General features: G+C 41.9%; 1 pseudogene; it reads left to right on the top strand.

Moving 5' to 3' along the window:
* The first annotated feature begins 13,928 nt into the window (after nucleotides 1-13,928).
* Nucleotides 13,929-16,395, top strand: LOC120738487 (annotated as a pseudogene).
* The last annotated feature ends 8,624 nt before the right edge of the window (nucleotides 16,396-25,019 follow it).

Here is a 25,019-nt window from a genome sequence, read left to right as displayed (position 1 = left end):
TTATTCCTGCCGGTTCACACCTCTGGTGTCTCTCGGGGCAAGTGTCCAAGTTTTAATGATAGGAGATGGTTGGAAAGTGAAATGACACGTTTCTGTGTGAATGAACGCTCACTTAGTTTCTAAGTGAAATTTGTCAGACTTGAAGACTCGGGGGCCGGGTGTGTGTGTGTGTGTGTGTATGGGAGAGAGTGTGTGCTCACACTTTTCAGTCTTTCCTTATTTTCTGTTATACAGCGGTGGTTTGCACAGGGACACGTTTATGAAATCATTTTGATTGTTATTCACCACAAAGTGCATGAAAACCAAACTTTTTGCCACAAAGCCTTTGATCATAGGTGTATATATGTTGCTGAAATGTGTGGATGTTGAATTAAAAATAGTAAAATCACCCAAAAATATGCTTATCATAAGTGCAATAAAGCCAAAAGCTCAGGTTTCAGAATGCTCTAAAAAGTCAGTTTCAGACATCTTTTTTTTATTTTTTATATTTTCTAGTCATTGATTTCTATATACTTAGTAACATCAGATATCCTTATATGGACTTCACAGCTACTCTGATTTGGCTGTGACCACAGAAGCCCCACCCACCAGCACCTCAAACCTTCTGTTTATAATAAACAGCCAATCAGAACAAAGCAAAATAATCCAGCTTGTTAGTGACAGAAACAAGCAGATGTGTTTGAATTGTGAGTCAGGCAAAGCTACTCTAGAATAAGAAAATGGGGTGGCACTTTGGTTTGGTGGGTGAGCAGACGACTACGTGCTGCATGGCAAGAATGCTGTGTGTCCAACAAAAAGCAGCAGAATTCATTTAATTTAAAGAATTTATATTCTGTTAATGTGCTTTGGGAAACCAATGAAGTGAGACAAGATAAAAATAAGTACACACCTACTTACCTGCCCTGCATTTAAGTTAAAGCAGGTTTTAGAGTTTTGACGAAAGTCCTCATAAGTCTCAAACATTGAGTGTTTGTGTGTGACAGAGACGCATGTTGCCGTGTGTTTCTGCTTAAGTGTCTTAGGTGTGTGTGTGTGTGTATTGCTGTTCTGTTTGTGAGTGTGAGAAGAGCTGCGGCAGTTAAAACGCTGACTGCAGTAAATCATGCGTTCTCTCCCCAGACTCCAAACCCACATTTTCACTGTGGTCATTCTGCTACAGCAGCTGGTACGCACCACCAAAATGCATGGAGCTACAATCCCAGCTCTTTGCATTTTCATTATTTATCTGTGGAGCTCTGACTGAGCATGCATGCTCTCTCACAGCAGTCCCCTGCTTTGTATTCATACAGCTCCACACATTCACACCTCAGAGCTGCCACAGTCCAACCAGCCAACCACAGACCCCTGCTGTAAAACATTCAGGCGCCCCACTAACTCCTCTGCCCATAAAGAGATCAGGTTTTCTATGTGTCCACACCAGCTATTTGCAATTTAAATATAGCTGCAGAAAAATGTTGGATATTCTAAATTTATGAGCTAATTCAGAATTAATATTTTACACAACTCTAAGAGAAATTATTAAAAGAAATTAAATGGAAATATTCTACTTTATCACAGAGGAAACAGACCCTAATATTACACTGAGATGTGCGTGGGTACCAAAGTCCAACCTTCACAAAAGGTGTTTGAGGAATCATGATGTGAACAAATGAGATTTCTTGGGACCTCAGAAGAAAAGTGTTAGTGATGTTCATCAGGTTGGAAAAGGTTACAAAACAATCCCTGAGGAGTTTGGACCAGTCACAGTGCACAAGTGGAGGAAATTCGAGAGTATTGTCACGCTGCGCTTGGAAAGATCTTTGACCAACAAAGAGCACTCTAAGAACAAGGAGTGTCCTGCTGTGGGAAATCGCAGACAAACTCATGTCCTAAGCAACTAAAGTCCTCTCTCACATTGTGTAACGTTCATGTTAAATGAGTCCACCATCATAATGACAGTGTACAACAGCAGAGTGCATGCACAGCTGCTTCCCAGACAGAACACATCTGGAGCTTGATGAAGAAGGTTGCAATCTAGTACAAGTACAACCTTTTGTTTTTGTGACACACACATATGTTGAGGAGGAAAATCCTGAATTCTCATTTGTGAAACACGGTGATGCCAATGTCATGGTTGGGGACTTTCTTTGCTGCAGCTAACAATGCTAATAATACCCCGAAAAAGCTGTGATGTTGCCAGTTGTTAACAAAAAACTATTTCATGCTAATATCCAGCTGTCAGTGTGTGCTAGTAAAGAATTTGCATTCCTTGCCTTCAAACGTCAACGTTTCAAGGGCAATTTTATCACCACTGTAGACCTGTCTCAGCCAACGGGGAGGCTTGAATGTTATTCAGGGACAAAGTATCTACCTAAGGCTTTAAGTAAAATCTGGAAATTTGTAACTGGGCAGATATAAGGCCAAAGGCCAAAACAGTCCTTGGTTTATCCTCAGTCTCCATCTCCTCAAGGAAAGGGATGAAAAAAAGTCTTCTAATCACAATGTTTCTATTGAATGAGATGTCAGATCCACAGAGCTAAACCATCCGTCCATCCATGTTCTTCTGCAGCCTAAGCAGAGAAGCCCAGACCTCCCTCCCCATTATCCAAAGGAGTTCCCCAGGGCTTCACATTAGGACCAGCACTTTTTTCTCTATATTACTTCTGTGATTATCAAAACAGCTAAAGGTGCTGAAATTGAAATGGTCACAACTCTTAAATCTTCAGGAATTATAGATTATAGCTCAGAATCTGTCTTTTAAAATCATTAAAACTTTGAAAACCTTGTGGTCAAGTTGAAGTTTAAATTAAGTCTATTTTTTAGGAATAAATCATTTTTCTTGGTAAGGGAACACTTTTACCTTTAGTGGGTCAAAATGAGTTGGACACCAGCTACTGTTATGATTTACATTTTATTTATGGCTGTGCATCATTGCTCTCTGTATGATGCTGCGTCTCTGTGGCAGTCTCTGTGTCCACAGACGTTCCCACTGGCTGGTTTTTGTTTAGGAATCTCTGCCGTGTGTGTCTCCACTCTGACTTTGCAAAGGCTTGTGCTCAGAGTCAGAAGAGAATTAGGAACAAAAATGGGCAGAACTTTTGATGACGGGGGAGGTTAAGGGATTTGGATGTTTGTGTTCACATGCCTGTACTGGATGCAGTTGTATTTGTGTCTTTACTTATAATCTGTTGTGGTTTGTATAATTTTTGCTGCCGGGTCTTCAAATCTGCCTGGACTCCCTGTGTCTGTGCAGTTTACAGGTTCCTTTCACATTCCAGAGACATACATGTTAGCTTAATGTGTGATTTTAAATTGATTATAGATATAAATGTAAGTGTTAGTGTTTGCCTCTCTATAATAATAATATAATAATAATAAGACATTACATCCATTCATTTGTCGATGCCTGTCAAAGCACTCAAAGTGAGCTTCAAACATAAAATTAGTGACAAAATTAAGAGAAATTTCAAATCCAGGAACAATATGATTGGCTAAAATATTTGGGGGTGCCAGGTCATTGACAGCAGGATGTACTCTGCTCTTTGCCAGAACAAGAGGTACAGCTAACATTAAAGTGTCCTGCGTCCTGACATTGTAAGCACTGTTCTACAATTTAATTGAACAATAAAGTTACGCATGCATCTTTGCAGTAGAGCCTTGTAAATAAACATCATATAATACTGCTCACTTAATTTGTTAGGGAGTACTACGCCGCTTTTTCATATAAGATGCAAATGAAGTTTACACCCACAGGCGTAACATTTAACCCTTTGTCCCCTTAACCCATCGCCAGCGACAGGCACTGCAGGCACTGCAGGCACTCCATAAACAGAATTTTCTACATGCATGAACAATTTGATAAACAGAGATTTTTTTAAACCAAACCATTTTTTTTTTTGTTTTTTTTTGTCTTTTTTACAAAACATAACTATCACAAGTTTGACAGTTCATAAGGAAATGAATCAAATAACCACTGGTTAGCCAAGCTAATTCATACCCACATTTTCAACACAGATGCAGTTGGAGCTTTTCTCAGGTGTGACAGGAGCTCTGTTTTATGACGACACCTTCTGTGACTAACAAAGTGCCGGTGCCTCATTGTCATACATCTCATAGAGTTCAAGAAAATGTTTCAGTGGGAATAGATGAAACGAGCCACCTCTTCAAGAGCCGAGTGCTTCACTTACAAACAGAAGGCGAGAGGAGCGAGAGCTTCTTTGCCAGCCAAGTATAAATGTCATTCAGTGGTGAGTAGAAAATAAGGAGCACGAGGTCGGTACGCGTCACTCCTAATTCGTCGGCTCACATCTTGAAAAACAAGGAAAGACAAAATATCCCTCCATCTTTTAAGTGTTTGCAGATAAATGAACATGCACAGTAAGGATAGTTTTATGATGATAATGAATACAGTCGAACCCATAATCACGGTAAGAAAAAAATAGGAGCAACAGCTGGAAATCATTAGCATTACAATCAAAACATAGAGTACCCTCCAAGGCATAATGGCTTTCATACAAAGCGTATGCTGTGAGAAATGAGTTAGGAATAATAAAAGGGTTGAAATTTATCTGAGTTTGTTTGTTATAGTATTTTAAACAATAAATTATGTATCATCTAAACTTCTTCTTGCTAACTATGATATATCGTAGGTTTTTACTCTTTAACATGTATTTTCTAGACCTGCCGAGTGGAATAAAAATGACAAAAGGTGTCTAAAAAGGAATGCTGCAATTAAAGTACTGTTCTGAGTTTATTTACTCAGTCACTGTGCTTTTTAGTCCTTGATAATACATTTGAATGGACCGCAGGAGTACAGATAGGAAAAGAGCTTAACCAAAAGAAATCATTTTTCCCCGAAAAACAAAAAATAAGACAAAGTTCAGAACCTTTAACCTCATATGAGAGAAAAAACTGAAGGTCTCCAATGTGTGATTATTTTACGTTTTCAGTCTTAACACCTGAACCCTTTTTTCAGGTTTGTTATGCACCTTTAATACTGTCAGCTCTCCTGGCAGATGATCGAATTTTAAAAGCATTAAGCATTACTCTTTGAAGCATTAAGCTGTGTCCAGGTCTTGACATGTTTCCACACTCAATCCACGACTGACACACGAAAGATTTTCTCTCTTCAGGTTGTGTGGTTCTCACAGTAAGCTCCTCTCATTCCAACGCTGTAAAATGAACCAACATCTCCAACGATGTAATTCGAGGTATTCATTCACAAAATTAGTAGAAGGTATAGCTGCCTGCTCAAATTCATGAAAAAAATCCAGTCCATTCTAAATCCCAGGGCGTCAAATACTGCCAGTCAAAGCCAGTGCACAAAATGTACTGGGTTACAGCAATAATGAGACGCCTGTCACTTCCAGCTTGTCATATGGATGCTTGTTATTGTGGTGTCCTTTCTCGGTGCACAATCACTGGCTTTAAGGATCCTTTCCCTACTGTTCAGTGTGGAATTTTGGAATGTTGTGAACTGATCCAAATCCCAATCCACTGCCAAATCCCAAAGATAGTATAAAAGATGGACGTAGTCTACGTAAGATCAGCAGTTGGTTTCAGAAATTGGATTCTGAAGCTTCCAAGCTGCCATTTTGACAGCTGCCATGTTGGGTTATTGGACCCAGAAATATATGTGATCTTTTATGGATAAAAAGGTATCCGGTCTTTAAGTCTGAGTCATTAGCCGTTTCCCAGTCCAAATTCAGCTTCAGGTCCCAAAAGTCAAACAAACACTGCAGAGTTACAAACTGTCTAAATTCTTTCATCTTTAATAAAATGATGAGAGTGGCTGCTCTACCAGGTGTAACAATTAAGTTTAACATCCAGCCATCCATGAGAAGCTAAATTTATGAAGTTTAACAGAGTTAGAAGTTAGCAGAGAGTTAGCTCGCTAGCTTCCATCTAAACATGATATAGCATGTTCTGACTGAGAGATTTCTGAAAAATTAAAAAGTACAGCTCTGCTACCACTTCTGATATAGAAAGTGAAGACAGAAAACTAAACAGCAGTGATGTTTGTAGGGTTACCGAAGTTGAGCTAGCTGGTATATGATGATGTGCTATGTGTTGGCTAGCTACACAGCTATGTTAGCATAACATAAACACAGCGAAGCTGGAGGATGAATGCTAACTTTTTTCCACTCAATAAAAGTTAACGTGAGGGTTAGGGACAAATGCAATCGCATGGCAGGATGCTGTAAACGGACCAAACTTCAGTCAGGAGAACAACTGAGATAATCCATCCACAATACCAGGTTAGTCATTAATATACTGCTGCATGGGCTGGGCTGTAGTAACATCGTAAGGGTTTAAAAACTGAGCTTTAAAATGAACAGTGGTAATAAAACCAAAAGAGGCCGACAGTGATCACTGACTGTTTTTAGGGGCTTGTTCAGGTTGAATAGAATGGATAAGCTAGAGGAGGTGAGGGAGGTCTGGATGAATCAAATTTCTGAAGTGAAGAACGAACGTTTTACATGGTCTGTACCACACAGCATTAGTCAGATGATACTTAAAAAAGCTTAGAAAGAAACCATCAGTACGCACGGGGAAGAGATTTAGTTTAATGACTCAAAGAAGCGGATCACGGATGCTGATCTCTTCTACCTGGCTATCAAACTAAATTATCCAGGTGGAGGAATGACAAAAAAAGCCCCAAAAACACTTAGTCTGAGTTATTATAAAGTGGCCTTACAGGCCAAAGCTATTTTGACAGTGGAGAGTTTGGCAAATTGAACAGTGCCACACTCAGTTTATTTAAATCCAGGTTGAAGACTCACTTATTCTCAGCTGCATTTAAATAAAACACCAAATCCGCACTTAAGCTTAAATTTCAAAACTTACATTTAAACTACTGATTTTATCTACTGTTCTGATTTTATCTGTTTTGATTTTTGATTTTATATACTGTTTTGTTTGTTTGTTTGTTTGTTAGTTCGTTAGTTCGTTAGTTTGCTTGTTTTAATCAATTTTAAATCTTGCTTTTTATTTGTTTTTGTTTCTAATGTCTCTGTAAAGCACTTTGAATCACCTTGTTGTTGAATTGTGCTATACAAATAAACTCGTCTTGCCTTGCCACCTACGGGAAATGTAGTTTTTGTCACTTCTGCAATGGCATGATTTTTGTGCTCCTGAGGTTTCACTTTGCTGGTTTCTCTTTGGTGCCAAAACCTTACCTCTGTGTCAAAATGAAACGAATCATCAGCTCTTCCCAGGAGGGTGGCACGATGCCCCTCCGGTGGTCCTCCTTGGGCTCTCGCACTCTGGGGCCTCTGGATGTCTGGAGCCTGGATCTCCTCCGTGCCTGCTTCATGCCCTGGGGGACGGGGCTATGGCTCTCTACATCCTCTAGCAGACCATTAGTATGTTGCTCTGTTCTCTCAACAGGTGATCCAGCAGATTTTTTTTCTCTTCTTTCTCTTTTTAAGTGCCCTTTCTCACTGTCCCTCTTCCCTTCTGTTTTTCTTTTCCTTCATCTTTCTTTCTCCCTTTCCTATCCCTCAGTCATGTCTGTCCTGTCTGTAACAACTGAAAATAAAATAAAATAAATAATAACAACAAAGGTTGATCAAATGGACCAATACGGCAAGGCTGTGATGATCCATTTGGCAAAGTAAACCCATTGGGTATCCTTGTTGGTCTTCAGACAACAATTCTGACGGAATGGGACAGGCAAAAAAAATGAAAAAAATGAAACGAATCAGTAAAGGCAATACCTTCCTGTGTGTGGCATCTAGCACAAATGGACACTTTGACATACAGAGATGTGAATCATTGCAAAACAGAAGCCAGTTCAAGCCAGAAACAACAAAAAGCTTCAAATAACTCGTTGGAATTTTAAGTTTTCTGGTTTCTCATTGAAGTCAAGCTGTGATGAAACTCTATGTAAAACTGACTCTTAAAACCATCACATGACCAAGGCTTAGCATTTTATTAGCTTTGTATTGCATATGTTATATACTGCTTTTCTGGCTACACTCGAAGCCTCAGAATATTGACGGTGTTCCCCAGAGTCTAAGTCAGCAGACTACCAAATAGGCTTCCAGATATTTACCTAGAATAATCATTTTCAGGAGATTCGATCTGTGTCAACATTACGCTATATAAACACGACACACTCCTGTGCCTCTGTTTTATCTTTGAGAGTGTTGCAGTTATCCGAGTGGAACCATTTGGTCCCCACAGTCTAAATATATTCCACAGAAAATAAAAAGTGAACAGCAGAGCCAAGACTGTGTCCTTAAATGCAAAAGAGCTTTCCAAAGATAGCCTGGGACATCTCTCCCCACCTGCGGGAGACTTCACAACTCTCATCATCATCATTATCATCATGTGGGAGGTAAACACCGGCTTTAAATACGGAGGCAACGTGCGAATACTAGGCTCAAATATAGAAGTCAGATCTCCAACCCGACGGTGCCAGATGGACAGACGTGATAAAGGACTGGGAGTCCGAGCTTGCATGCTTTTAGCTTGTGAAGATTTCCCCTTCCTGCAGGTTTTGTAGTGGCACTTACTGTGAAAGACATGTTAAAGAAATCTTCATATTTTATAAACATATTATTACATTTATTGAAAGGAATGCTTAGAAATGATCCGAGTGATGGGCTAGTCTCAATTACAAGATACTTTTGTGGTTTTTTAGGTTTCTGTCATGATGACTAGGGTGGAATATTAACATATGTACAGTGAGAGGGAGAAAAGAGGGTCCTGGGATTCTGGGGAAACAGCCCCACACTCCTCTTCAATTCGCTCGTGAAAAACACACACACTCAGTCCAGATGTCCACAGCGGGCCTCACTCACACTCTTGCTCATCCAACGTGTTTCCAGGGAAGGCAGGCTGGGGTCCAGGGAGGTCTGTGTAGGAGGAGACGGAGAAGTAGGGTGAGGATCCAGGGAGGCACAGGTGTCCAGATGCCACCCTGGTGGAGAAGGTGAGTACTACACCCCGAGCAGCCACCCAGAATGCTGACAGTTTGAGAACAGTGCACATCAGCAAGACTGAGAGTTCATGGAATCATTAACATCTTGTATTCTCATTGACTACTGAGCAAAAGAAGTAATGGGACTGAATTTGGATTAATTTGGCACCAAAGAATTAATGTGTCTTAGTCCTGGTCTCAGCATTAGTCACTTCCTGTTTTATTTTATTAGCTTGTTTGTTATATTTATTTTTTTTTAGTTCCAGCTGTGTTCCCAGGTGCTTCCATCTCCATAATTACCCGGTGTGTGTATATATTGTCGGAGTATCCCTGTGTTCCTTGTCACGTCGTAGCTGCTGTTCTGACGGTGTTCCTGCTTACCTGAAGTTTCTAGATCGTACATTCCTGGCTCCTGTCACGCCTGAGTTTCTGTATTTTTGGAATTTATGTTCCCGTGAGTTCCAGCAATCAAGCTGCTGCTGAGTTCATGTATATCCTCCTGCCTGGCAGCGCATCGTGAAAGAACCCAGTTTGGTGTTTGGATGCAGCTAAAAGCGACCTTTAAATGACAATGACAACTTTATTTATGACTTACATTTTATTATGTGTATGCGCCAACGATGTTAAAACGTGTAGATTTACGGTTCCTGAAAGCATTAAAGTCAAATATATTCCGTGTTTTATTAAATGCAGGACTTGACATTAAGACTCAGCACAGTTTTTATTATCAAAGCTGTCATTATTTAGTTTGTCTTTACTGAAATGTAATTTTCTGAGCCATTACATTTTAACCAGAGTATGCTAAATAGGAATATTTTACGTCCTCATTTTTATCAAAACAAAAGCGTTGAAGCAGCATTTGGATGCACACTGTGCCAGCGCTACTCCTGGGGTTGCAATTGAAATGTGTTACAAATGTTTATTTTTAAAGATGTGGAGAGATATAAGTCAATTATGGCATGTACTTGTGCAAAAATAACAGTTAGGTGATAATTAGGAGTATCCGGTGCATAATTGTGTGGCAGCATTACATGCAAGTAGTGTCAGGAGTGCATCAACAGCTGTCTGCACTTGTTCCCCGGGTAGTGCAACCATAGCTCTGTAGTGTGGATCAGTGAGTGTGTGAGGACATGAGTGGACAATTTGAACAGAACCACTGATTGATTCTCACGCATACAGACAGAAGAAAAGGAAATGAGCAGAGACAATACTTCAGCATTGGGCGAGCTACATGTCTTGGTTTCCTCTGAAACTCAGCTGATCGTCTCTGCAGTGACACCGCCAGCGACTCAGACTCACCACCGAATGCAATTATTGAAACCAGGGAATCTCCATTCTTTATAAAAACTGCGACACAGAAATTCATTACTGCTCACCAAAACAATTTAAAAATTCTCATTTTAAATCTGCTGCTACAGAGAGAAGCTGAGTGCATCCATATTGTTTAGCAGGGGTTATGAATATGAATGGGAACCTACAGCACTTGTTTCATTCTCTACATACTATATAGGCCCAATGCTATTGCTCACTGTATCTAATTATACATGCTACACATCACTCACACCCACCCACCTACACACACACACACAAGCCTGGGAGCTCACTGAATGCTTGCAGCTCCTTTAAATGAAATTGCAGAATAAGTATTTAATGTTTTTGTTCCCAAAACATTGCACTCATGAAAAACATGAAAACTGGGGATATTCATTTGTTAAAGCAGTGTGCTGTGTGTATTGAGATGCCCTGAAACACTTGAAGGTATTCAGCTGAAATCAAATTTAAATTGAGATGCAGAGAGGCAGAGTGGGCTGTTAATGAAAGGCGAAGAAGAGGAGTGAAAAGACAAAAGGTGAGAGTAGGAGTGAAGAGGTGGACTCTCAGCAGCTGTGACTCTTCAGTTTGATTAACATGACCAGTGAAAACAATACTACAAGAACAAATCACAGATTCAGGGGAGGTTTGAAACGGAAAGTCAATACATGACAAGAAAACAAAACAAAAACTGGTCCTCAAATATGGAGGTTTTTGGACAGGCTTGTTTTTTCGTTAGTTAGGGGAGGTCTTTGAACAAGCCTCCCAGAATAAAAGATGAAGAAGAGGAGGAGTTTTATTGGTTCATGGGATTATTGGTGTATTTATGTGCAAATAAACAAATCATCTGAAAAATAACACCATTTGGAAATAAAACATAAAAATAAACAAGGAAAATTTCACAAAAAACCCAAACAAAACACGTAATTTGCAGTTTGTATGAATGTCTGTCTATGCAAAAAAAATCGATGATGGGAATTCAGCTGACGTAGAAACAACTGCCCAAATCCTTCAAAAAGCCGACGGTGATAAGAGCCTAACTGCGATGATGCTAGGTGTAGATTTATCCCTGATTGGTTGAAGAGTCGACTTTAAAGAAAGGAAAGAAAACAGCAGGGGACACTTCTACTGTCACGGGCTGTGTCTAGTTTATTTTGTACTTATGTTAGATTGCATTAATGCAACGTTCTTGTGTTATTACTTAGAGTTTAGTAGAGGGTTATTCTCGCTTATCTTTCATCAATGTCTCCATGTTTGTGAGTCTTTTTCTGTTTATCATGTGATATCTCCGTGTCTGTGTAGATCCCCCTGGTGTCTCTCTCCTCTGTGTCCCTCTTTTGTGTCCCAGTTCATGTCTTTCTATGTTTCCTGTTTTATTTTGAAAGTCTCATGTTTCCATGTTCAGTGTGTTTAGGTTTGCTTGCCCCGCGGTGTCAGATTCATGTGTGCCCGCTATGTTTCCCCCTGTGTATGTAACTGCTGAGGCTCACGCTCATGTTTTGCATGTTCCTCTTCAGTTTTCATGTCATGTCTCGCATCATTGTTTTCATTGTTACTTTAGTTCTTTCCCAGCATAGGTTTTAGTTTAGTTCGCCCTTGTTTCGGGTTTTGGACATCAGCTTAAAATAATCAGCTAATAATTCTTCTCTCCCAAGTCAGCATTGGGGTCCAAACTGCAAACACATCGGCTGCTCAGCCTTGACATCTACTGTCTAATTCTAACACTCGCTTTGACTACAGATATGTTCTTTGGATATTTTTACTTCTGTCTTCAGAACCGTTGTTAAGCTGAAGGACCAAACATGAGTAGGAGTAACCTAGATTACATCTGCAAACTACTAAAGCAAAACCACAGTGTGGTTGTAGCTCAGGCAGTAGAGCAGGTCATCTGCTAACTGGAAGGTTGATGGTTTGATCTTTGGGTGCTCTCTCTGCATACCAAGTATACTAACCCCAAGTTGCTCTTTGACACATCCACTGGAGTATGAATGTGTTTGAATGTTAGATTGAACGCACTTAAATGTAAGTGCTTATGCAAATGAGGCACGTTGTTTAAAGTGCATAAAGGAATCAGTCCATTTACCATCTAGTACCTGAACAAACATGTTAGATATTTGTACATGTAAGACTACTTCACTAAACATGTGATGTGTTGATTGAACCGTAGATCTTCTCTAGAACACACGATTTAGCCTTAAAGGGGCTTGTTGTGTATTTTGGGTTATAACAGGACCCGTAGCAGTCATGCCCAGATGCATTATGGGAAAGAAGCTTTAGGCTGTCGCTCGGGCTAGCTCCATGTTAAGTTATGCTGTTATAATAAGTACCTCAAGTTACGTAGTGGTCCGAGTATCATTGTTATACTAGTAACCTGGAGTGAAGATATAACAAAAGTGGCGACGAGGACGTCTGGACCGACGCTGCAGTCCGCTTGGAGTTTTACACTTTTTTTTTTTTCCTGCTGATGCCTCGTGCTGACTTGGTGTTAGACGGCGCCGGAGGGAGGACGACATACCCGGTGTGCGAAGGTGGATGCCGCTTTTTTTTTCTCAGCGAAACGGGGAGGAATGTACAGCGGACAGGACAACGAAGGCAGACTCCGTAAGTGACGCTAACCAAAACATAAACGGGTAAAAGGGACGTTACGAAAAGGAACAGTTTTGAGGGGAAGAGTGCCATTCAACCAGGAGCCGAGTAATGGCTGGAGTTACTGGCCCTATCGGTCCCTTCGACGAAAGCACGGAGCAATGGAGCTCATATACGGAGCGTTTTGGATATTTCGTTGCGGCTAACGACATACAGGATGCTAAACTGGTGCCCATTTTTTTGAGTGTGATAGGCCCAAAGACTTTTACCCTGCTAAGGAGCCTGCTACAGCCAGCAAAGCCAGGCAATAAAAGTTTCACAGAGATCGTGGACACACTGACCAAACACTTCTCGCCCAAGCCCCTCGTGATCGCTGAACGGTTCAGGTTTCACAAGCGAAACCAAGAAGAGGGTGAGTCTGTCACAATGTTCGTTGCATCGTTACGCAAATTAGCTGAACACTGTGAGTTTAAAGATGTTTTAAATGACACATTAAGAGACAGACTCGTGTGTGGTTTAAGAAATGAAGCTGCACAGAAGAAATTGCTCACGGAAAGTGACTTGACTCTTGAGAAGGCAATTAATATCAGTGTGACCATGGAAATGGCATCAAAAGAAGCCCATGCGCTACATGCTACAGACAGAGTACACAAACTAGACAATGGTAAAGCAAATGCACAGGGACCATGCTTCCACTGTGGCAAGTTAGGACACCTTGCTATTGATTGCTGGTGCAAAGAAATGGATTGCAACAACTGTGGAAAAAAAGGTCATGTAGCACGGGCATGCAGGAACAAAAGGTGCAAGGATAAGGACTCAAAGCCTGGAAATAAAAGAGGCACTGCAAGATTCAAAAAAGAAAGACATGTTCACACAGTTAAGCTTCATGAGGATAGAGCAAATGACTCCTCAGATGAAGAAGTGTTGTCTGCAATAAATACTGTGCGAATACTGAAGGTGGATGAAACCTCAGACGGCTTTTGGGTCAAGCCCAAACTAGAGGGACATGTTGTAAAAATGCAGATTGACACTGGGTCAAAAGCATCACTAGTGTCATATAATGTCTATAGGACATGTCTGAAGCACCTTCCACTCAAACCCTCCGACACAGTATTTAAAGGATACTGGACATCGAGTGCCTATGAAAGGAATGGCAGAGGTGACTGTTCAATACAATGGCCAAACTGCTAAGCTGCCTGTGTATGTTACGCAGAAGAACTGCCCTGCTATAATGGGACGTGTGTGGCTCAAAACAATCAGACTCAACTGGCAAGGAGTGAGAAAGCTGTCGCATGGTTCCTCTCAGCTACAGGCCATACTGGGAAAACACCAGGAGGTTTTTCGTGAGGAACTGGGCAGCATGAAAAAAATTACAGTGAAGCTGCATCTCAAGCCTGACTCCAAGCCAGTCTTTATGAAGGCTAGACCTGTGCCGTACGCCATTCGGCCCAAGGTGGAGTCTAATTTAGACACACTGGTCAAGAATGGTGTTCTGGAGCCGGTTACGACCAGCGAGTGGGCCACGCCCATCGTTCCAGTTCCTAAAAAGGACGGCGGAATCCGGATCTGCGGAGACTTCAAGGTATCCGTGAATCCTGTATTAACAGCAGAGCAGTATCCCCTTCCGCTGATTGATGACTTATTTGCTGGTCTGAGTGGAGGACAAAAGTTCAGCAAAATAGATCTCAACCAAGCTTACCTGCAAATGCACGTTGAAGAGCAGTCACGTGACATGTTGACTATTAACACACATAAGGGACTTTTCAGATTTTGCAGGTTGCCTTTTGGCATCACATCAGCTCCAGCATTGTTTCAACGAGCGATTGATCAAATCCTGAGCGGATTACCTGGTGTGCAATGCTATCTGGATGATATCCTGTGTACAGGAGCAGATGATGAAGAGCATCTGCGCAATTTGGATGCGACCCTTCAGAGGCTGAAGGAATACGGATTGAGAGTCCGTAAGGAGAAATGTGACTTTTTCCAGTCATCTGTGGAATATCTAGGGCACGTGATTGATGCAAATGGACTTCACACTGCACCTTCGAAGATCACAGCAATCGTGGATGCACCCCCACCACGAAATGTCAGTCAGTTAAAGTCTTTCTTAGGGCTGTTGAACTACTACGGACGGTTCATACCCAACTTGGCATCACTCCTGAAAGCACTGCACAACCTGCTACGCAAGGAAGAAGCATGGGAGTGGACAGCAAGCTGCCAAGAGGCCTTTCAAAAGGCAAAGGATTCACTGACTGCATCTGAGGTGCTAACCCACTTCAATCCCAAGTTCCCAATTCAGCTTGCTTGTGATGCTTCTCCCTATGGGGTGGGGGCAGTGATTTCCCACATTCTCCCAAATGGCAAAGAAAGGCCAATTGCATTCGCATCAAGGACATTAAACACAGCAGAGTCCAACTATGCTCAGCTGGAACGAGAGGCGCTGAGCATTGTATTCGGTGTTCGGAAATTCCACCAGTACCTGTACGGTAGGAAGTTTACACTGTTTACTGACCATAGGCCTCTCACAACCATCTTGGGACCCTATACAGGGATTCCATCTCTTGCTGCTTCACGTCTCCAGAGGTGGGCGTTGATATTGTCAGGACATTCTTATGACATCAAGCATCGCAAATTGGAGTCTCATTGCAATGCAGATGGGTTGTCCAGATTACCCCTTCCTGTTAAAAAACCCGTCTCTGACACAGTTGAGATCCTCTACTTCAGGGAGGTAGAGACAGCACCTGTTTCGGCTGTGCAGGTGAAAAAGGCGTCCAGAAATGACCCTGTGTTGGCAGCAGTGCTGGACTGGATCATTAAGGGTCTGCCTGCAAGTAAGGGTGTAGACCTGAAGGCTTTCCTGGGAAAGCGGGCGGAGCTTTCTGTTCAGGCGGGATGTTTGCTGTGGGGGAGGAGAGTCATCATTCCCATGTCATTGCGACCAAAACTGTTGAAGCAACTGCATGCAGGACATAGTGGAATAGTGAGAATGAAGGAAATAGCGAGAAGCTATTTTTGGTGGCCAAATATGGACAAACAGATCGAGGAGATTGCTAAGAACTGCTCTTCGTGTCAGATGGTCCGGAACAACCCACCACTTGCTCCTCTCCATCCCTGGGAGTTCCCACAGGAGCCATGGCATCGGGTACACATTGACTTTGCAGGTCCATACGAGGACAAAATGTTTCTTGTAGCTGTTGATGCACACAGTAAATGGCCTGACCATCATGAAATCAGCCACCACTGAAAAGACCATAGAAGCTCTAGGAGAAATGTTCAGTAGGTTTGGATCTCCTACTCAGATAGTCTCTGACAATGGACCTCAACTGGTTTCACAGGAAACGGAGGCTTTCCTACAGGCTAATGGAGTGCAGCACATTACGTCAGCTCCATACCATCCTGCAACGAATGGTCTTGCAGAAAGGTTTGTTCAGACAATGAAACATGCACTGAAAACATCACAAGGCCAAGGAACACTGCATCAGAGACTGCACAAGTTTCTGCTTAACTACCGGAATAGTCCACATGCTACCACAAGGACATCTCCTGCAACGCAATGTTCAAAAGAGATCTGCGCACTACCTTTGATCTTTTGAAACCCTCAACTGTGAAGGACACTGTACAAAAACAACAAGAGAAACAAATCATGTACAGGGGTCGAAAGGTCAAGGACAGAGTCTTCAGCACCGGCGAGTCAGTGCAGGCCAGGAACTACCGAGGAGTACACAAGTGGGTTCCTGCAACTGTCATTGCTCAAACTGGTCCAGTTTCATATACAGTTCAGGTGGTCGATGGAGTGTGGAGAAGACACGTGGATCAGCTACTCCGGTCCGCACCAGTGTCTGCAGAAGGGTCTTGCGGAGATCTTGGAAATGCACTCATCGACTCGTCAGCCCCTTCACACACACAAGTAGAGAACTCCACCACATCAGGAACAGTGGTTCCACCTGTAAATGAGACTGTAAGAGAGACTGAGACATCTTCGGTGTCAGGAACAAAGGCTCCACAAGAGAGCACACAGACTGACGTTGCCACAGACCGCCAATACCCCAACAGAGAGCGGCGGCCTCCTGTTCGTCTGAGTTATTAGATGGCACCTGACCCAAATGAACGGGGCAGAATAATCCCCATGGGTCATGGGGGAGGTTGAGGTAGTCCACCCTCACTCCCCAAGATAGCAATTAAAAGAGTTGGTGTTGTAACCTTACAGTTAATAAGAGGTGAAATGTTTGTGAGGCTATTACTGTCATGTGCCAGTGAAGACTGAAGTTTGTGAGTAGATCACCTGTTTATTTCGTAGTACATCCTTTGTAAGAGGGGAGGAGATGTTGTGTATTTTGGGTTATAACAGGACCCGTAGCGGTCATGCCCAGATGCATTATGGGAAAGAAGCTTTAGGCTGTCGCTCGGGCTAGCTCCATGTTAAGTTATGCCATTATAATAAATACCTCAAGTTACGTCGTGGTCCGAGTATCATTGTTATACTAGTAACCCGGAGTGAAGATATAACAGGGCTTGTATAGATGTTTGAACCCTCCTTTGTAACAGCTGGCTATATATTTTACACACGTCTATATTCACTTGTATCTGACTGCAAAGGCGCTTCACAAATTTAGAGTAGTTTTCCATGATTCACAGTTCAAAATAATGCATATTTGTCTGATACTAGGCCTAGACTAGCCCAGCTTCTGTATGAAACGAGCTGCTTTTGCCACCCATCTTTTAAGACAGCCTCCTTTGATTGGCTGCCCATCGAGAAAACAGAAGGTTTGAACAGCGGGTGGGTGTGGCCTCAGTGCTCACAGCAAGCATGTGCCTGGGATTGTCATGTCAAGGAGAGCTCCTCCCTCTGTGGCACACAGAGCAAAGTGTAGTAAAAGAAACTGTAGCTGGACTTTAAAACGTAGCTTTTGGCACACAGGTAGCTATCCTGACTTCATTATTTTAAAGTTGAATGCAAACATCCACCACTGTGTAATAAGGAAGAGCATAAAAGGGCAACTTTAAATGTAGCACACAAATCGATGCTTACTGGAGCAAACAAGTTTAATCGAATTAAATATGAAACAAGGTCGAACATCTCACCATATTTTAACCCAAATCACAAACACAATAAAACTCAGATAAACAAAAACAGTTGGGGTTGGTGACAAGACGTGTGAAGCACAGTGAGTGAAAGAGAGGATGTTTATCTGAAAGTGGGCTCTTTGGGGGGAACAGAGGACAACAGAGAGGGAGTGTTTGTGTGAGCATCAGTATCTCAGAGGCCCAGGTTGGCTCTGTTGGCTCTCAGAGAGACGGGGAGGTGAAAAGAGTAAGGACAAAGACAGAGACAGGCTTTGTTTAGTTTATCACTGACCCACACACACACACACACACACACACACACACACACACACACACACACACACACACACACACACACACAACCTCTCACCCGAGCCGACTGTCCAAATGACAGTGGCACACACACACTTACTATTAGAAACCAGAGACAGGAGCAGACAAAGTTATAAAGCACACAAGCACTCACACAAGTACACAAGCATCTGAGTATGATGGACCATGTTGCCATGGTTTCCTCTTGCAAAGGCCACACACACACACACACACACACGCTGAAAACATGCACAGGGTACCCTCTGTGCCTTCCTCTCCAGAATCCTCTCCCCAACCAGGCAGATGGTGGAAATGGTAATTATGGGAGCAATTAGCCATCCAGTATGATGTTATAATGTTGTAGACAAGCACAGCAGAGAGAAATGACTCCCTTTTTTCTCTCGTTTTCCATGAGAACAAAGTTAAAGTGTTTGATTCTAAATGCCAGAGATACCGGTCAAGCAGAGGAGTGGTTGAGAGGATGATGAAACCAAAGAGACAGAAAGTCGATTCGTCAGTAATCGGTCTGCGAACTACCGGTGAGACTGACTGAATGTGTCCTGAGAGAATAACCAGTAAAGATCTTGTTTCTGTGATGTTCTGCTGGTGTTTTAATCAACGACCGGAGAATCACTGCTTGTCTAGAATCTCCACCTTGGCCAGTGAGTGGACAAACGAATGCCGCTTCCATCCATTCGCAGGTCTCACTGCATTTTCTTTCATTAAGATCTGCACCTTTGCTTTGTTAGAGGCAAATAAATCAGAGGAATCGTTGTGCTGCAAATCAAAAGTATTTGCCTTGAAATTCAAGGACCAGAGCAGCAGTTGGTGAATCGTGTCTAAAGTGACGCTATAGAAGGTCTCAAGTCAAGATTAAAAACGTCCAAACATATCGTGTATGCTCAGAAACTACAGGAGCGGCGTTTCAGGGTGTTTTGGAAAAAAATTAAAAGATTTTTGTGAGTTGTGAGAAAATTATTTGCAAAGATGTTCCATTACAATAGATCCACATCCATTTCTAGACTAAAAGAAAGCTAATGTTATAATATATAACTACAAAAACCCTGAGATCAGAATAATATAATAACATATGTAGTGAAATGCACAAAAACACTGACAACATGAAAGATCTGAATGTGGCAGAGTTCACTTGTTGTGGCTTCTGGTTTGTTTTCTCTTCAAGAATTTTAAGCATTTGGTTTGCTGGTATATTCATTGGCACGTGTTCAATGTGAGAAGTAGTTTTTTTTTTTAACATCTGTCTTTGTTGTTTAGAAAATGTTGTTGAACAAATATCCTCAAATGAAGATGAAGACATTGCAAAAATAGAAGAGATTTCAGGGAAGATAAAGATGAGAATCAGGACTGAAAGCAGGATTTTCCTGGCTCAGATGGGTGACAAGAGAAGTAAGCATGACTGGTCCGAGTGTGAACTGATTTCATAGAGATCTCTGCACATCACAGTGATTTCTGACAGTTTGATAGATTAAAATAATACAAATCAACTGGAAAAGAAAAGCCTTCATGTAAACAGGGCTTTTGGTTCATAGTTAGCTGGTAGTTATGGCTCAGGTGACCCTGAACCATCTGTTAGTTCCACTGCAAGCCACTCACCTCTTTTCAGTCTCTGTGTTTATACACCTCTCTGCATTTAAGCATGGGTTATTATTAATCTCTGGCTCTCTTCCACAGAGTCTCTTTCACCGTGTCTCCCTCCCCACACCCCAACCAGGCCTTAGGGAGGCCCCGCCCCTCCCTGAGGCCTGATTCAGCTGGAGGTCTTTTTACTGTTAAAAGGGAGTTTTTCCTTCCCACTGCCACCAAGTGCTGGCTCATAGGGCATCATCTGATTGTTGTGGTTTCTCTGTAATGTTGTTGTCATTTACTGCCATAAAAATAAAATTGAATTGAACTGAGATAATTCCAAGCAAGATCAAGGTAAGTAAGTAGTGCCTGAGATCATCCAGGCTTCAGTTCCTGGAGCTTTGTCAAATCTCCTGCCGTGGCATATTTATATGCAAGATGTCCTTTGGTGGAACAGCTTGACTCACTGGGTTATGTCCTTAGCGAGACAGGCTTGTCACTTCCGGCTTTCTCTGAAATGCAGGATTGGAATATTTTACTCCAAATGAAAAAATTAGCTATCATTTTAAAAAAAAGCATTTTTGATATTTGGCCTGCATCGTACGCTGCCAACACCCCTTCACCCTTCTAACAAACTTAGACAAAGATGGACGTACAACGCCATAAAGGGTAGGCGTGTCCAGGCACCAGGTGTCATCTTGTAATATTTTTATTTACTGCAGTTTTGTGCAAGATTGTGCAAGTTGCCCCAATCAAAACGATCCGGGAAGCTTGCCTGCTGTGGTAACGTCATGCACAGCGAGAAGAATTCAGTGTCAAGAACAGCCCTCCAACTCAACCGTGGAGGCCGCCGGTTGCAAGGAAGACCGAAGAAGCGGTGGATGAACCCAATCAACGAAGACATGCGCGCAGTGGATCTCACTGGGACCCCCAAGACTGATCCAAGTGGAGAAGACAGGGCCACGCAGCGGATCCCGTTCTGGGAAGACGTTAAGAAACAGAAAGAGTTTTGTGCAAGATTGTTGCCACAGGTCTCAAGTCTTGCTTTTGATGTAATTTAGTGTAATTTAATTTAGTGAACTTATTTTTAATCCTGCAACAAAAAGGATAACAGTTTGACAAAAGCAGCTTTCATACGTGCTTGCTCATTGTGATTGACTGTGCTCAGATCTATTTCGGTAATCTTTTATCAGATAAAGGAGGGGCTCACGCACACTGATGTCTTAATTCATCGCTGCTCCTGAAGCATCCTCTGAGACCAGCACCGGAAGATGCTTCTCAACAGCTTCTGCATCTTTGAGCCAGATACCCAAGACTCTAATCCAGTTACAGCAGCAGTCAACCCGGACGGTCCTCCTCACTCTGTGGCTCAGAGGAAATGAAATCTTTCACCTGTCACTTGTGCGACCTCCTGTCAGACCGTACGAGGCAGCTCCCTGACGCGAGTGTGTATAAGTGACCGGGCGCATCCTTTAATCCCTGCTGGGGGACTTAGCCAAACCTGCTCTATGTTAATTGTGTCCTTTAATCAAGCAGTTTGCCTCCTCACTGAGAGGCAGATGGTGTGAAACATCACCTCTGGTCTCCTGCCTCAGAGTGTGAACAGTAATACGGTGGTACGACAGTAGTGATGAGCAGGACATCCTGCAGGCAGATACAACAAATCGACTGAGAGTAGAAGAAGAATACTGAGACATAACGATTAAAACTGTTCTCGATGCGTTTAAGTGATATTCCGATTATTAAGGACGTATTTTACCATACAACCGAGTACTATTTTTAGGAATTGAACCTTCAGCATCTTTGCCCAAGCCACAGGGACATCCTACTGAATCTTTTATATTCTTTGTATGTGCTTGTTTACTGCATCTGCCATTTTACGTCATTCATTTGTTGTACATTCTGTACTTTCCTTGAGTCACTCTCTGCACTACAGTAAGGTAGATCAGATGGCCTTGACAAGAGAGTGCAGTGCTGTTATACAACTCATAGGAATCAAGTGTGATTAGATGGCAAACACTCCACTGAAACCAACCGCTGCAGGGGTACAGGGCATTTCCTCCAAGTGGGTTTTTTTAGGAATGATTTGTAAGGTGGGGAATGAAAATAGCTTGTGTACAGTTTCTCCACAGCACTAAGAAAATCAGTGAAGCTACTTTTTTTTCCACTCACACTGAAGCACAGCTCAGCTCTCAGCAGCTGCTGTGGTCTAATCATTCCTAAAGGGTGGCTCATTGTCTTTCTGCCAGAACAGTCGGCTGAGACAGTGAACTGCGCTTTGTACAGTGTGTTTTACTAATGACATAAACGAATAAATTATTCCTAATGATTCAGCCCCGCTGTCTCTGGAAGCAGCATCAGTAATCAGTGAGACTGCCATAGGTACCATGAAGCAGGCACATGAAAAAAATCCAAAAATAATTGGATTTCAGGGGAGAATTTTCACATTGCGCTGATTTACTTTCGTCACAGTGGTGGATACAGAACTTTGATGCTAACAGTGAGTGCTGCTGACGCCCCACTCCTTTCTGGAGATGAGAGTAACAGATAAAGCATTTATACTAAAACTCACATATAAGCCCCCCGTCTCTAAGAATCTCAGCCGTCGCTCAACAATAAAGAAATATTTACAGACGTCATTATCTGCTTTTCTTTCCAAAGAAGAAAATAAATGAAATCCAAAGCATAAACTCATCATTCAGTATGAGAATAGCCTGTCTTTCAGGAGTTGTGAACCTTTCTGATTTCCTATGTCATGAAGTCATCTCTTAAACAGCAGGCCGCACTTTTCAGCCGCAATGTCTGGCTCCGTTTACCCAGGAATGATTTGATGCGTGCTTCATTAACATTTAATATGAGGCCACATGTCTGCAACCTGCATGAATACAGAAAACATTCCTGTCCCAGGGTGTCAGATGCTGCGGTTATAGCAGAGATGCACACAGTTGGTTCTTTAGTGCTCGGGGCTTGATACAACAGGAACGGCAATATTAGACAGCAACACATTATTGTCCACATTTGGAGGTGTGATGGAGTACGCCACAGGCTTGACAACCAGGTTCGCTTTATTTGTGGGCAGGACTCAAGTTTTAGGTACACGACAGAAAAAAATGGTGAAAACAAAACAGAAATTTCAGGCCTAATTTTTGTGTTGTACCAGTGTGCAGGTGGAAACGAGGGCAAAGTATAGTTTGACCCACGAGAGAGAAATAGATGCTGTTTCCATTATTTTATTAATTTCCGTAACCATCCCTCACTGCGGTGAAATGAATGCATTATTCGGGGTTGTTTTTTAGCCTTTCAGGGGCTCATGCACGGCCACATATCAGACGTTTCCACAGACATGTTCCTACCACTGGAACCTGACCTGGCAATCTGCACCAAATGTTGTATCGTTGACATGACTCGCAAACTGAGCCTGTTTTAGTAACGCAGGCTGAACTCTGACAATATGGAAACAAGACAATAAAACATGATGACGCTGATCATTAAGGCTATGTACTCTTAGAGAATGAATTTAAACACTGCTCTAGTCTTGGTGAAAACTACAGTGGCACATGAAGAATTCTTTTCCCTTCTAATTTAACAGTATTCTGCTGCATTTTTCAAAGTAACTTTTACAAAGACATCCAAAGTAACTATTTGGGAGTTAAAGAGGGAGCGTTTGTCTGTGTCTGGGGTGAAATATTGTCACAGTGAGTGAGGAGAGGATCCAGAATGAGGAGACAGAGGCAAGCTGCCAAACTACACTAATGTTTACTCCCAAAAACAAAAGCTCAGAGGCGTGTATATGAAGCAAGCTCCACATACCAAGGCTACTTTTCCATTACCTGCATTCAGGAAGAGCCCTCACATGAAGCTGCTCATCATCTTGTTAATTGAACTCAGGACCTGGGAGCATCTGACCAATCACAATCGTGGATAAATGTACCAGCAGCAGAAGAGACTTATCAATATCACAGCGCTGTTATTAAGAGGTGGGAAATAATGATGGATTAAAATCAAGTATTTTATTCAAGTGATGTTTAAAAGACTTTTTATTATTCTCGCAGAGAACGTAGGCCTACTGATGATCATCAGGGAAACAAAAACTGTTGATACCACTGACAAACTCAAGGTCCACACACAAAGTTCTGAGGGATCTTCCAGGAGTGGTGACACTATTTTCTGGAGAACTGATTGGTCAGCAGTGATTTCAAACTTTAAAGCATACAGACACAGACATGGAAGCGCTGGGGAAACAGAATCAAGGCAAGAAACTGAAATATATCACAAAAATGGAAACAGGAACCCAAAAACTCGACAACCACAGGAATCTAAAACATCAGATGCACCAGACCAAACTCTGTGATATTAAACAAGAATCCCCCCAAAAACAGCTGGAACCATTTTCAGACATTTTTAACCTTCATTTAACCAGGAAACATGAAAATCTCTTGAGATTAAAAATCTCTTTTACTGAGAAGGACAGCAGTACCATCATAACATACTGTACAAATCCATACACCAAGTACAAATACAGTTAGAAGTGAGTCCTTCTGCCTGTACACTCTGAGACCTGGCTGATGGATAATGTCGACACTACCCAACTGTCTGTTTGGACAGCTCTGCACAGACAGCTCTTTGCTTTAAGAGTTAATGACTGAATGTGTCAAATGCCTTGGCTAGGTCAGTAAAAATGGTTGCACTGTGTTGCTTGTTAGGAATCGATGAAATCATTTATCTCTTGCTCTTGTAGTTATACTGTAAATCTTCCTGAAGCCTGCTTTAAATCTTATTTACAGTCAGGAAGTATTTAAGGTGTTCACTAACAGAACTAAATCACTTAGAAATGATTGTTTAAAACTGATGGATCCCCACCTTTAAAGAAAGGGAGAACAAAAGCAGATGGTTGGAATTTCATTGGTATCCAAAGACAAAGATGATAAACTATTGGGGCACTAAAATCAGCAGCTAGTTTTAAAAAGAAAGGCTCCAAATTGAGTCACTGGGTTAAAACTAAATGAGTGGTCTTCCAGAGGATTATCAGAGAACGCAGCTGAGGAGAGATAATAGGAAATATTTTTGAGTTTCCAACATTACAAAATCCTCATGCATTTAGATGTAAGATCTATTTAATTCTTCATACAATAAAATGCCCAGTCTCCACATTTAAAGAAAAAAATTATCTAATGCTTCCAGATAATGTCTGAAACTCCGCTGCTGGCTGCTTTGATTTGAAATAGTTATTTTTTTACTATAAAAACTTTAATCTTTC

Source organism: Simochromis diagramma, unplaced genomic scaffold (assembly GCF_900408965.1).
Source record: "Simochromis diagramma unplaced genomic scaffold, fSimDia1.1 OVJJ01000031.1, whole genome shotgun sequence".
NCBI classification, from domain to species: Eukaryota; Metazoa; Chordata; class Actinopteri; order Cichliformes; family Cichlidae; genus Simochromis; species Simochromis diagramma.
This window is presented reverse-complemented; position numbering and strand designations above follow the sequence as displayed.